Source organism: Stenella coeruleoalba (genome assembly GCF_951394435.1).
Source record: "Stenella coeruleoalba genome assembly, contig: scaffold_138, whole genome shotgun sequence".
NCBI classification, from domain to species: Eukaryota; Metazoa; Chordata; class Mammalia; order Artiodactyla; family Delphinidae; genus Stenella; species Stenella coeruleoalba.
The window spans coordinates 810,118-823,332 of record NW_027646297.1 but is presented as its reverse complement, the minus strand read 5'-3'; the positions used below and the strand labels follow the sequence as shown (position 1 = coordinate 823,332).

Sequence of the window (13,215 nt, the reverse complement as noted above, 5' to 3'; positions counted from 1 at the left end):
TCCACATGCATGTTTTAGCTGAAGGAAGAATACCTTAAACCTGGAGAGTTAAGACCCGTGTAATGGGTACCATGCAATATGACTTCAAAGGGTCTTCATTTGCTCACCGAACCTCTCCAATCCTATCACTGCTGCGTTTATGCCCCTGTACACATGCTTGATTCTCTTTCTGAGACATAGCAATCCATAGGTTTGAAGATACTTACTAGTCAGGTACATTCTTAGGCGTTTAATATGCGGTGTTGAGTCCATTTCGTTGAGCAAGGAGTAGCTCTTGTCTATTCCATATTTGACTTAAGGAACTTTATCTGTGCTCATTTCAATCTCTGGTTTTATGCAGCACCCCAACTCACCTTTACCCTTAAGCAAGCATAAGTTGGTTTTCTAAATTTGAGAGCCTGTTCTGTTCTGTAATTCAGTTCCTGTGTAGCCAAGTTTACATTCCGTGTATTACTGATATCTTATGATGTTTCTTTTTCTGTGTGACTTACTTCAGTTAGAATCATCATACCTGAATCCACTCATTGTGCTGCTACGGGCCTGATGACACAGATTTCATTGCTGAGTGATATTGCTTTGTAAGTAAATACCACAACTTCTTTATCCATTTTTCACTTTCTGCGATGTTGAACTTGTACTGTAAACGAGGTTCTTGTAAACAGAGCCGTTCCAAACTTTGGGGTGGCTGTGTCTTTTTGATTTTAATTTCCCTAAGCTATAGGACCATAAGTGGAAGTGCCCTAGGTTCTGTTGCTTTGTTTTTTAGATGTTTCAGGAAACACCATACACTTCTCCCGAGTGGTTGTTGGCAATTTACATCCCGCCCATCAGCATAACAAGGCTCCCAGTTCTCCATGGCCTGTCCTGCCTTTCTGGATTTTACACTTTTTTCAGATGGCCCTTTTGACCGGGGGGAAGTGAGACTTCATTGTAGTGCAGATTTCCTTTGCAAGCTTGCTTGGTTGGCCAAAAAGGGCGTATGCGTTTTTTCCTGAATATATTCAGGAAAAAACGCATACGCCCTTTTTGGCCAAGTGCATCATTGTGGACGTTCTGCCTCTTTTCCTATGCTTTCAATGCAATTCCAGTCTACCTCCTGAAATCGGTTTCCTGCAATTCTGCCCCGCTTTCAAGTCCTCTTGGCAGCCTTACTTCAGTCTATTTTTGGACGATAGCTGTCATTTATAACTCTGCAGTTTTGTGAATTACAGTGCCCCTGAGCTCCTTTGTTCAACTCGCTTTCTTTTGAGCTGGCCGCTACACCGCAGGATGGTTTCAGGCCCTAATCTGGTTCCGGTACGGCACGCTGAGCCTTTGGTTATTTACTGTTCCTGGTGGGAAATGAGAGTTAAATTTGCCCGTCCAGACACCTCCAGCTAGCCTCTCATTGGTTCTCACTATTCCTGTTCATCTTCCGCAGAAATTGCAAACTGGGCCAAACAGGAGGTTAAAGGCGCTGACTCTCCAAGTGGGGAGAGTGTTAGTAAAGCGTCTGGAATGTTGCACCCGAGTACCAGGGGAGGAAAACTGAGACATATTTGAACACGTCTCCCGTTCACATGGTTGATCATACTCTGGGTTCCACATGCATGTTTTAGCTGAAGGAAGAATACCTAAAACCTGGGTAGTTGAAACCCGTGGAATGGGTACCATGCAATATGACTTCAAAGGGTCTTCATTTGCTCACCGAACCTCTCCAATCCTATCACTGCTGAGTTTATGCCCCTGTACACACGCTTGATTCTCTTTCGGAGACATAGCAATCCATAGGTTTTAAGATACTTACTAGTCAGGTACATTCTTAGGCGTTTAATATGCGGTGTTGAGTCCCTTTCGTTGAGCAAGGAGTAGCTCTTGTCTATTCCATATTTGGCTTAAGGAACTTTATCTGTGCTCATTTCAATCTCTGGTTTTATGCAGCACCCCAACTCACCTTTCCCCTTAAGCAAGCATAAGTTGGTTTTCGAAATTTGAGACCCTGTTCTGTTCTGTAATTCAGTTCCTGTGTAGCCAAGTTTACATTCCATGTATTACTGATATCTTATGATGTTTCTTTTTCTGTGTGACTTATTTCAGTTAGAATCATCATACCTGAATCCACTCATTGTGCTGCTAAGGGCCTGATGACACAGATTTCATTGCTGAGTGATATTGCTTTTTAAGTAAATACCACAACTTCTTTATCCATTTTTCACTTTCTGCGATGTTGAACTTGTACTGTAAACGAGGTTCTTGTAAACAGAGCCGTTCCAAACTTTGGGGTGGCTGTGTCTTTTTGATTTTAATTTCCCTAAGCTATAGGACCATAAGTGGAAGTGCCCTAGGTTCTGTTGCTTTGTTTTTTAGATGTTTCAGGAAACACCATACACTTCTCCCGAGTGGTTGTTGGCAATTTACATCCCGCCCATCAGCATAACAAGGCTCCCAGTTCTCCATGGCCTGTCCTGCCTTTCTGGATTTTACACTTTTTTCAGATGGCCCTTTTGACCGGGGGGAAGTGAGACTTCATTGTAGTGCAGATTTCCTTTGCAAGCTTGCTTGGTTGGCCAAAAAGGGCGTATGCGTTTTTTCCTGAATATATTCAGGAAAAAATGCATACGCCCTTTTTGGCCAAGTGCATCATTGTGGACGTTCTGCCTCTTTTCCTATGCTTTCAATGCAATTCCAGTCTACCTCCTGAAATCGGTTTCCTGCAATTCTGCCCCGCTTTCAAGTCCTCTTGGCAGCCTTACTTCAGTCTATTTTTGGACGATAGATGTCATTTATAACTCTGCAGTTTTGTGAATTACAGTGCCCCTGAGCTCCTTTGTTCAACTCGCTTTCTTTTGAGCTGGCCGCAACACCGCAGGATGGTTTCAGGCCCTAATCTGGTTCCGGTACGGCACGCTGAGCCTTTGGTTATTTACTGTTCCTGGTGGGAAATGAGAGTTAAATTTGCCCGTCCAGACACCTCCAGCTAGCCTCTCATTGGTTCTCACTATTCCTGTTCATCTTCCGCAGAAATTGCAAACTGGGCCAAACAGGAGGTTAAAGGCGCTGACTCTCCAAGTGGGGAGAGTGTTAGTAAAGCGTCTGGAATGTTGCACCCGAGTACCAGGGGAGGAAAACTGAGACATATTTGAACACGTCTCCCTTTCACATGGTTGATCATACTCTGGGTTCCACATGCATGTTTTAGCTGAAGGAAGAATACCTAAAACCTGGGTAGTTGAAACCCGTGGAATGGGTACCATGCAATATGACTTCAAAGGGTCTTCATTTGCTCACCGAACCTCTCCAATCCTATCACTGCTGAGTTTATGCCCCTGTACACACGCTTGATTCTCTTTCGGAGACATAGCAATCCATAGGTTTTAAGATACTTACTAGTCAGGTACATTCTTAGGCGTTTAATATGCGGTGTTGAGTCCCTTTCGTTGAGCAAGGAGTAGCTCTTGTCTATTCCATATTTGGCTTAAGGAACTTTATCTGTGCTCATTTCAATCTCTGGTTTTATGCAGCACCCCAACTCACCTTTCCCCTTAAGCAAGCATAAGTTGGTTTTCGAAATTTGAGACCCTGTTCTGTTCTGTAATTCAGTTCCTGTGTAGCCAAGTTTACATTCCATGTATTACTGATATCTTATGATGTTTCTTTTTCTGTGTGACTTATTTCAGTTAGAATCATCATACCTGAATCCACTCATTGTGCTGCTAAGGGCCTGATGACACAGATTTCATTGCTGAGTGATATTGCTTTTTAAGTAAATACCACAACTTCTTTATCCATTTTTCACTTTCTGCGATGTTGAACTTGTACTGTAAACGAGGTTCTTGTAAACAGAGCCGTTCCAAATTTTGGGGTGGCTGTGTCTTTTTGATTTTAAATTCCCTAAGCTATAGGACCATAAGTGGAAGTGCCCTAGGCTCTGTTGCTTTGTTTTTTAGATGTTTCAGGAAACACCATACACTTCTCCCGAGTGGTTGTTGGCAATTTACATCCCGCCCATCAGCATAACAAGGCTCCCAGTTCTCCATGGCCTGTCCTGCCTTTCTGGATTTTACACTTTTTTCAGATGGCCCTTTTGAACAGGGGGAAGTGAGACTTCATTGTAGTGCAGATTTCCTTTGCAAGCTTGCTTGGTTGGCCAAAAAGGGCGTATGCGTTTTTTCCTGAATATATTCAGGAAAAAACGCATACGCCCTTTTTGGCCAAGTGCATCATTGTGGACGTTCTGCCTCTTTTCCTATGCTTTCAATGCAATTCCAGTCTACCTCCTGAAATCGGTTTCCTGCAATTCTGCCCCGCTTTCAAGTCCTCTTGGCAGCCTTACTTCAGTCTATTTTTGGACGATAGCTGTCATTTATAACTCTGCAGGTTTGTGAATTACAGTGCCCCTGAGCTCCTTTCTTCAACTCGCTTTCTTGTGACCTGGCCGCAACACCGCAGGATGGCTTCAGGCCCTAATCTTGTTCCGGCCCGGCACGCTGAGCCTTTGGTTAATTCCTCTTCCTGGTGGGAAATGAGAGTTGAATTTGCCCGTCCAGACACCTCCAGCTAGCCTCTCATTGGTTCTCGCTATTCCTGTTCATCTTCCGCAGAAATTGCAAACTGGGCCAAACAGGAGGTTAAAGGGACTGACTCTCCAAGTCGGGAGAGTGTTAGTAAAGCGTCTGGAATGTTGCACCCGAGTAACAGGGGAAGAAATCTGAGACATATTTGAACACGTCTCCCGTTCACATGGTTGATCATACTTGGGTTCCACATGCATGTTTTAGCTGAAGGAAGAATACCTAAAACCTGGGTAGTTGAAACCCGTGGAATGGGTACCATGCAATATGACTTCAAAGGGTCTTCATTTGCTCACGAACCTCTCCAATCCTATCACTGCTGCGTTTATGCCCCTGTACACATGCTTGATTCTCTTTCGGAGACATAGCAATCCATAGGTTTTAAGATACTTACTAGTCAGGTACATTCTTATGCGTTTAATATGCGGTGTTGAGTCCATTTCGTTGAGCAAGGAGTAGCTCTTGTCTATTCCATATTTGGCTTAAGGAACTTTATCTGTGCTCATTTCAATCTCTGGTTTTATGCAGCACCCCAACTCACCTTTCCCCTTAAGCAAGCATAAGTTGGTTTTCTAAATTTGAGACCCTGTTCTGTTCTGTAATTCAGTTCCTGTGTAGCCAAGTTTACATTCCGTGTATTACTGATATCTTATGATGTTTCTTTTTCTGTGTGACTTATTTCAGTTACAATCATCATACCTGAATCCACTCATTGTGCTGCTAAGGGCCTGATGACACAGATTTCATTGCTGAGTGATATTGCTTTGTAAGTAAATACCACAACTTCTTTATCCATTTTTCACTTTCTGCGATGTTGAACTTGTACTGTAAACGAGGTTCTTGTAAACAGAGCCATTCCAAACTTTGGGGTGGCTGTGTCTTTTTGATTTTAAATTCCCTAAGCTATAGGACCATAAGTGGAAGTGCCCTAGGCTCTGTTGCTTTGTTTTTTAGATGTTTCAGGAAACACCATACACTTCTCCCGAGTGGTTGTTTGCAATTTACATCCCGCCCATCAGCATAACAAGGCTCCCAGTTCTCCATGGCCTGTCCTGCCTTTCTGGATTTTACACTTTTTTCAGATGGCCCTTTTGACCGGGGGGAAGTGAGACTTCATTGTAGTGCAGATTTCCTTTGCAAGCTTGCTTGGTTGGCCAAAAAGGGCGTATGCGTTTTTTCCTGAATATATTCAGGAAAAAACTCATACGCCCTTTTTGGCCAAGTGCATCATTGTGGACGTTCTGCCTCTTTTCCTATGCCTTCAGTGCAATTCCAGTCTACCTCCTGAAATCGGTTTCCTGCAATTCTGCCCCGCTTTCAAGTCCTCTTGGCAGCCTTACTTCAGTCTATTTTTGGACGATAGCTGTCATTTATAACTCTGCAGGTTTGTGAATTACAGTGCCCCTGAGCTCCTTTCTTCAACTCGCTTTCTTGTGACCTGGCCGCAACACCGCAGGATGGCTTCAGGGCTTAATCTGGTTCCGGCCCGGCATGCTGAGCCTTCGGTTAATTCCTCTTCCTGGTGGGAAATGAGAGGTAAATTTGCCCGTGCAGACACCTCCAGCTAGTCTCTCATTGGTTCTCGCTATTCCTGTTCATCTTCCACAGAAATTGCAAACTGGGCCAAACAGGAGGTTAAAGGGACTGACTCTCCAAGTCGGGAGAGTGTTAGTAAAGCGTCTGGAATGTTGCACCCGAGTACCAGGGGAGGAAAACTGAGATATATTTGAACACGTCTCCCGTTCACATGGTTGATCATACTCTGGGTTCCACATGCATGTTTTAGCTGAAGGAAGAATACCTTAATCCTGGAGAGTTGAGACCCGTGTAATGGGTACCATGCAATATGACTTCAAAGGGTCTTCATTTGCTCACCGAACCTCTCCAATCCTATCACTGCTGCGTTTATGCCCCTGTACACATGCTTGATTCTCTTTCTGAGACATAGCAATCCATAGGTTTGAAGATACTTACTAGTCAGGTACATTCTTAGGCGTTTAATATGCGGTGTTGAGTCCATTTCGTTGAGCAAGGAGTAGCTCTTGTCTATTCCATATTTGACTTAAGGAACTTTATCTGTGCTCATTTCAATCTCTGGTTTTATGCAGCAACCCAACCCACCTTTACACTTAAGCAAGCATAAGTTGGTTTTCTAAATCTGAGACCCTGTTCTGTTTTGGAATTCAGTTCCTGTGTAGCCAAGTTTACATTCCGTGTATTACTGATATCTTATGATGTTTCTTTTTCTGTGTGACTTATTTCAGTTAGAATCATCATACCTGAATCCACTCATTGTGCTGCTAAGGGCCTGATGACATAGATTTCATTGCTGAGTGATATTGCTTTTTAAGTAAATACCACAACTTCTTTATCCATTTTTCACTTTCTGCGATGTTGAACTTGTACTGTAAACGAGGTTCTTGTAAACAGAGCCGTTCTAAACTTTGGGGTGGCTGTGTCTTTTTGATTTTAATTTCCCTAAGCTATAGGACCATAAGTGGAAGTGCCCTAGGTTCTGTTGCTTTGTTTTTTAGATTTTTCAGGAAACACCATATACTTCTCCCGACTGGTTGTTGGCAATTTACATCCCGCCCATCAGATTAACAAGGCTCCCAGTTCTCCATGGCCTGTCCTGCCTTTCTGGATTTTACACTTTTTTCAGATGGCCCTTTTGACCGGGGGGAAGTGAGACTTCATTGTAGTGCAGATTTCCTTTGCAAGCTTGCTTGGTTGGCCAAAAAGGGCGTATGCGTTTTTTCCTGAATATATTCAGGAAAAAACACATACGCCCTTTTTGGCCAAGTGCATCATTGTGGACGTTCTGCCTCTTTTCCTATGCTTTCAGTGCAATTCCAGTCTACCTCCTGAAATCGGTTTCCTGCAATTCTGCCCCGCTTTCAAGTCCTCTTGGCAGCCTTACTTCAGTCTATTTTTGGACGATAGCTGTCATTTATAACTCTGCAGGTTTGTGAATTACAGTGCCCCTGAGCTCATTTCTTCAACTTGCTTTCTTGTGACCTGGCCGCAACACCGCAGGATGGCTTCAGGCCCTAATCTGGTTCCGGTACGGCACGCTGAGCCTTTGGTTATTTCCTCTTCCTGGTGGGAAATGAGAGTTAAATTTGCCCGTCCAGACTCCTCCAGCTAGTCTCTCATTGGTTCTCGCTATTCCTGTTCATCTTCCGCAGAAATTGCAAACTGGGCCAAACAGGAGGTTAAAGGCGCTGACTCTCCAAGTGGGGAGAGTGTTAGTAAAGCGTCTGGAATGTTGCACCCGAGTACCAGGGGAGGAAAACTGAGACATATTTGAACACGTCTCCCGTTCACATGGTTGATCATACTTGGGTTCCACATGCATGTTTTAGCTGAAGGAAGAATACCTTAAACCTGGAGAGTTAAGACCCGTGTAATGGGTACCATGCAATATGACTTCAAAGGGTCTTCATTTGCTCACCGAACCTCTCCAATCCTATCACTGCTGCGTTTATGCCCCTGTACACATGCTTGATTCTCTTTCTGAGACATAGCAATCCATAGGTTTGAAGATACTTACTAGTCAGGTACATTCTTAGGCGTTTAATATGCGGTGTTGAGTCCATTTCGTTGAGCAAGGAGTAGCTCTTGTCTATTCCATATTTGACTTAAGGAACTTTATCTGTGCTCATTTCAATCTCTGGTTTTATGCAGCACCCCAACTCACCTTTACCCTTAAGCAAGCATAAGTTGGTTTTCTAAATTTGAGAGCCTGTTCTGTTCTGTAATTCAGTTCCTGTGTAGCCAAGTTTACATTCCGTGTATTACTGATATCTTATGATGTTTCTTTTTCTGTGTGACTTACTTCAGTTAGAATCATCATACCTGAATCCACTCATTGTGCTGCTACGGGCCTGATGACACAGATTTCATTGCTGAGTGATATTGCTTTGTAAGTAAATACCACAACTTCTTTATCCATTTTTCACTTTCTGCGATGTTGAACTTGTACTGTAAACGAGGTTCTTGTAAACAGAGCCGTTCCAAACTTTGGGGTGGCTGTGTCTTTTTGATTTTAATTTCCCTAAGCTATAGGACCATAAGTGGAAGTGCCCTAGGTTCTGTTGCTTTGTTTTTTAGATGTTTCAGGAAACACCATACACTTCTCCCGAGTGGTTGTTGGCAATTTACATCCCGCCCATCAGCATAACAAGGCTCCCAGTTCTCCATGGCCTGTCCTGCCTTTCTGGATTTTACACTTTTTTCAGATGGCCCTTTTGACCGGGGGGAAGTGAGACTTCATTGTAGTGCAGATTTCCTTTGCAAGCTTGCTTGGTTGGCCAAAAAGGGCGTATGCGTTTTTTCCTGAATATATTCAGGAAAAAACGCATACGCCCTTTTTGGCCAAGTGCATCATTGTGGACGTTCTGCCTCTTTTCCTATGCTTTCAATGCAATTCCAGTCTACCTCCTGAAATCGGTTTCCTGCAATTCTGCCCCGCTTTCAAGTCCTCTTGGCAGCCTTACTTCAGTCTATTTTTGGACGATAGCTGTCATTTATAACTCTGCAGTTTTGTGAATTACAGTGCCCCTGAGCTCCTTTGTTCAACTCGCTTTCTTTTGAGCTGGCCGCAACACCGCAGGATGGTTTCAGGCCCTAATCTGGTTCCGGTACGGCACGCTGAGCCTTTGGTTATTTACTGTTCCTGGTGGGAAATGAGAGTTAAATTTGCCCGTCCAGACACCTCCAGCTAGCCTCTCATTGGTTCTCACTATTCCTGTTCATCTTCCGCAGAAATTGCAAACTGGGCCAAACAGGAGGTTAAAGGCGCTGACTCTCCAAGTGGGGAGAGTGTTAGTAAAGCGTCTGGAATGTTGCACCCGAGTACCAGGGGAGGAAAACTGAGACATATTTGAACACGTCTCCCGTTCACATGGTTGATCATACTCTGGGTTCCACATGCATGTTTTAGCTGAAGGAAGAATACCTAAAACCTGGGTAGTTGAAACCCGTGGAATGGGTACCATGCAATATGACTTCAAAGGGTCTTCATTTGCTCACCGAACCTCTCCAATCCTATCACTGCTGAGTTTATGCCCCTGTACACACGCTTGATTCTCTTTCGGAGACATAGCAATCCATAGGTTTTAAGATACTTACTAGTCAGGTACATTCTTAGGCGTTTAATATGCGGTGTTGAGTCCCTTTCGTTGAGCAAGGAGTAGCTCTTGTCTATTCCATATTTGGCTTAAGGAACTTTATCTGTGCTCATTTCAATCTCTGGTTTTATGCAGCACCCCAACTCACCTTTCCCCTTAAGCAAGCATAAGTTGGTTTTCGAAATTTGAGACCCTGTTCTGTTCTGTAATTCAGTTCCTCTGTAGCCAAGTTTACATTCCATGTATTACTGATATCTTATGATGTTTCTTTTTCTGTGTGACTTATGTCAGTTAGAATCATCATACCTGAATCCACTCATTGTGCTGCTAAGGGCCTGATGACACAGATTTCATTGCTGAGTGATATTGCTTTTTAAGTAAATACCACAACTTCTTTATCCATTTTTCACTTTCTGCGATGTTGAACTTGTACTGTAAACGAGGTTCTTGTAAACAGAGCCGTTCCAAACTTTGGGGTGGCTGTGTCTTTTTGATTTTAAATTCCCTAAGCTATAGGACCATAAGTGGAAGTGCCCTAGGCTCTGTTGCTTTGTTTTTTAGATGTTTCAGGAAACACCATACACTTCTCCCGAGTGGTTGTTGGCAATTTACATCCCGCCCATCAGCATAACAAGGCTCCCAGTTCTCCATGGCCTGTCCTGCCTTTCTGGATTTTACACTTTTTTCAGATGGCCCTTTTGAACAGGGGGAAGTGAGACTTCATTGTAGTGCAGATTTCCTTTGCAAGCTTGCTTGGTTGGCCAAAAAGGGCGTATGCGTTTTTTCCTGAATATATTCAGGAAAAAACGCATACGCCCTTTTTGGCCAAGTGCATCATTGTGGACGTTCTGCCTCTTTTCCTATGCTTTCAATGCAATTCCAGTCTACCTCCTGAAATCGGTTTCCTGCAATTCTGCCCCGCTTTCAAGTCCTCTTGGCAGCCTTACTTCAGTCTATTTTTGGACGATAGCTGTCATTTATAACTCTGCAGGTTTGTGAATTACAGTGCCCCTGAGCTCCTTTCTTCAACTCGCTTTCTTGTGACCTGGCCGCAACACCGCAGGATGGCTTCAGGCCCTAATCTGGTTCCGGCCCGGCACGCTGAGCCTTTGGTTAATTCCTCTTCCTGGTGGGAAATGAGAGTTGAATTTGCCCGTCCAGACACCTCCAGCTAGCCTCTCATTGGTTCTCGCTATTCCTGTTCATCTTCCGCAGAAATTGCAAACTGGGCCAAACAGGAGGTTAAAGGGACTGACTCTCCAAGTCGGGAGAGTGTTAGTAAAGTGTCTGGAATGTTGCACCCGAGTAACAGGGGAAGAAATCTGAGACATATTTGAACACGTCTCCCGTTCACATGGTTGATCATACTTGGGTTCCACATGCATGTTTTAGCTGAAGGAAGAATACCTAAAACCTGGGTAGTTGAAACCCGTGGAATGGGTACCATGCAATATGACTTCAAAGGGTCTTCATTTGCTCACGAACCTCTCCAATCCTATCACTGCTGCGTTTATGCCCCTGTACACATGCTTGATTCTCTTTCGGAGACATAGCAATCCATAGGTTTTAAGATACTTACTAGTCAGGTACATTCTTAGGCGTTTAATATGCGGTGTTGAGTCCATTTCGTTGAGCAAGGAGTAGCTCTTGTCTATTCCATATTTGGCTTAAGGAACTTTATCTGTGCTCATTTCAATCTCTGGTTTTATGCAGCACCCCAACTCACCTTTCCCCTTAAGCAAGCATAAGTTGGTTTTCTAAATTTGAGACCCTGTTCTGTTCTGTAATTCAGTTCCTGTGTAGCCAAGTTTACATTCCGTGTATTACAGATATCTTATGATGTTTCTTTTTCTGTGTGACTTATTTCAGTTACAATCATCATACCTGAATCCACTCATTGTGCTGCTAAGGGCCTGATGACACAGATTTCATTGCTGAGTGATATTGCTTTGTAAGTAAATACCACAACTTCTTTATCCATTTTTCACTTTCTGCGATGTTGAACTTGTACTGTAAACGAGGTTCTTGTAAACAGAGCCATTCCAAACTTTGGGGTGGCTGTGTCTTTTTGATTTTAAATTCCCTAAGCTATAGGACCATAAGTGGAAGTGCCCTAGGCTCTGTTGCTTTGTTTTTTAGATGTTTCAGGAAACACCATACACTTCTCCCGAGTGTCTGTTGGCAATTTACATCCCGCCCATCAGCATAACAAGGCTCCCAGTTCTCCATGGCCTGTCCTGCCTTTCTGGATTTTACACTTTTTTCAGATGGCCCTTTTGACCGGGGGGAAGTGAGACTTCATTGTAGTGCAGATTTCCTTTGCAAGCTTGCTTGGTTGGCCAAAAAGAGCGTATGCGTTTTTTCCTGAATATATTCAGGAAAAAACGCATACGCCCTTTTTGGCCAAGTGCATCATTGTGGACGTTCTGCCTCTCTTCCTATGCTTTCAATGCAATTCCAGTCTACCTCCTGAAATCGGTTTCCTGCAATTCTGCCCCGCTTTCAAGTCCTCTTGGCAGCCTTACTTCAGTCTATTTTTGGACGATAGCTGTCATTTATAACTCTGCAGGTTTGTGAATTACAGTGCCCCTGAGCTCCTTTCTTCAACTCGCTTTCTTGTGACCTGGCCGCAACACCGCAGGATGTCTTCAGGCCCTAATCTGGTTCTGGCACGGCATGCTGAGCCTTTGGTTATTTCCTCTTCCTGGTGGGAAATGAGAGTTAAATTTGCCCGTCCAGACACCTCCAGCTAGCCTCTCATTGGTTCTCGCTATTCCTGTTCATCTTCCGCAGAAATTGCAAACTGGGCCAAACAGGAGGTTAAAGGGACTGACTCTCCAAGTCGGGAGAGTGTTAGTAAAGTGTCTGGAATGTTGCACCCGAGTACCAGGGGAAGAAAACTGAGACATATTTGAACACGTCTCCCGATCACATGGTTGATCATACTTGGGTTCCACATGCATGTTTTAGCTGAAGGAAGAATACCTAAAACCTGGGTAGTTGAAACCCGTGGAATGGGTACCATGCAATATGACTTCAAAGGGTCTTCATTTGCTCACCGAACCTCTCCAATCCTATCACTGCTGCGTTTATGCCCCTGTACACATGCTTGATTCTCTTTCGGAGACATAGCAATCCATAGGTTTTAAGATACTTACTAGTCAGGTACATTCTTAGGCGTTTAATATGCGGTGTTGAGTCCATTTCGTTGAGCAAGGAGTAGCTCTTGTCTATTCCATATTTGGCTTAAGGAACTTTATCTGTGCTCATTTCAATCTCTGGTTTTATGCAGCACCCCAACTCACCTTTCCCCTTAAGCAAGCATAAGTTGGTTTTCGAAATTTGAGACCCTGTTCTGTTCTGTAATTCAGTTCCTGTGTAGCCAAGTTTACATTCCGTGTATTACTGATATCTTATGATGTTTCTTTTTCTGTGTGACTTATTTCAGTTAGAATCATCATACCTGAATCCACTCATTGTGCTGCTAAGGTCCTGATGACACAGATTTCATTGCTGAGTGATATTGCTTTTTA

The 13,215-nt window shown here is 43.7% G+C and overlaps 1 long non-coding RNA gene across 1 annotated transcript; it reads left to right on the top strand.

The window, feature by feature from the left end:
• Nucleotides 1–2,099: 2,099 nt before the first annotated feature.
• Nucleotides 2,100–13,215, top strand: LOC307181198. Its single transcript, XR_013826095.1, has 5 exons — nt 2,100–2,162; nt 3,661–3,742; nt 6,819–6,900; nt 9,978–10,059; nt 13,135–13,215. It is a non-coding gene; the product is annotated as an uncharacterized lncRNA (long non-coding RNA).